Source organism: Buceros rhinoceros, unplaced genomic scaffold (genome assembly GCF_000710305.1).
Source record: "Buceros rhinoceros silvestris isolate BGI_N320 unplaced genomic scaffold, ASM71030v1 scaffold22258, whole genome shotgun sequence".
Lineage (NCBI taxonomy): Eukaryota > Metazoa > Chordata > Aves > Bucerotiformes > Bucerotidae > Buceros > Buceros rhinoceros.
This window is the reverse complement of record NW_010426621.1, coordinates 36,456-38,272: the sequence shown is the minus strand read 5'-3', so window position 1 is coordinate 38,272 and position 1,817 is coordinate 36,456.

Below are 1,817 nucleotides of genomic sequence, written 5' to 3'. Positions count from 1 at the left end.
CTTCATTTGATACTTATGTTCACTGTTCCCTTGTACGCGTTGGAATGCAGCCCACTGCAGAAAACACGTAATTCAAATAACTTTCCTCAGCAAAGTGGGACCTTCTGAATGCGTTTTTTTTTTTTTTTCTTCACATCCCTTACAGTCAGTCAGTTATACAGAACCTGTGTGATACCAGAAAGAAGCGTAGAACCAAGAAATCTTTGGTCTCTTCCTTGTAAACATGGAGGGATTGCTTTTCACCGCCAGTTTCTGAAGTTGTAATGAGGGCAGAGGAAAGGGGAGGGAAGGGAGAGTGTTTACCAGATAGATGGAAAATGCAGAGTGGACCTCTGCTTAGTCCTTTGTTGCTTCCAGGATTACCTTGTCTCTAGAATTTTGAGAACAAAAAATTGTACGCTGTGAGCTGTCTGAGTAAGTTTGGCTGTTTCTGCTCCAAGCTAGCTGTGATGTGGAGATGACTTCTGCTTTAAAAATCACCTATGTCAGTAGTACGTATACAAGCCAGGCAATAGTGTGCTCCTGTCACGAGTCACCCTCCTTCTCCTGCTGCAGAGGAGCACAGATGAAACTGATTTCTCCGCAGAGCAACACTGTTCACTTTTTCCACCCTGGAAACCTAAGACTGACAATTCAGAGCTAAAAATAATTCGGCTGGCTACAGGGTGTGACTCAGATGCAACAAGCAAGTCTGCCCTGTCGCCACTTCCAAAAAGCCCTGTTGGCTTTTCAGCATGAGTAGCAGAAGCAGGTGGGGAACTAGTCAGAATGTTAATCTCTTGCCATCCAGTTGTCCTGTCTCCTGTTGGCCCAAGTGACTTAAAGATCAAGAGCCAGTTTCTGCTCTGAAATAATTCTTGGGGGCTTTTCCTTCTCTAGGAAAATGCTCTCTGGCACTGCAGGTAGAATGTTGGCACACCAGTCCAGCAGCAGATTTCTTCTGCTGGTGCCGGATGTGAAGCACAGACCACAAACCATAGCATCCTCCTCGGCAGTGGGGTGGAGTTGTGAGTCAGTGTGCCTGTTGGCTCTGGAGCAGTAAGAGTGATTGTAAAGTCTGCAAGAGGAAATCTGGACTGCGGCTGGCTTCATCGGGGCAGTGCTGTAGTTGTAAGAGCTCAGAGCCCTCAGCTGCTGTGTGATTAGATCAAGTAAATCGGAATGCATGTGAAATAGCTTAAGCTATTACTATGTAAGTGAAGTGTAAGAGAGCCTGGACTTCGTGCGAGTGCAGGAACAAGCTAAGCAAAGCCACTGCTGAAAGCTTGACTCTAAAGAAGCTCTAAATACTTGGGAAAGTGGTTTGAGCAGGTGATGATGTTCTTGCCCTAGTTCAAAGAAGGCACTTGCTGTTTATAGTCCAAAGCTGATCCACGCGATGGTTTCGTTTGCTTGGTAACTTTGGTAACAATAATAGAACACAAACCTCCGCCGCGACTCTCTTGCCAGACCTGGCTCTTCTTCCTGCAAGACCTTTACCCCATACTCCAGTTATACTCCAGTTCCTTCTGACTCTTGGTCACACTTGCTTCGGACTGGGTTCCCATCCGTTATGCCTGATGGTGATAAGCTCCTTCTGCTGGCTCATAAAACTGTTTGGGTGTAAGCCAATAAGGCGGCTTATTCAGCAATAAGAAAAATAGTGAAGTAACTTCCCTTACTCAACACTCCCCCACCTTTCCCATTTTGCAAACCTAGACAAGATAACATGAAAAGGTAGTTCGTGTGAAGGCCTAGGCTGAGCCTGCTTGTGGTCATGCATAGAGAAAAGTTCGCGCCCTTGGGCAACTGATTGTTGGCTCCATCTGCTCTCGGCA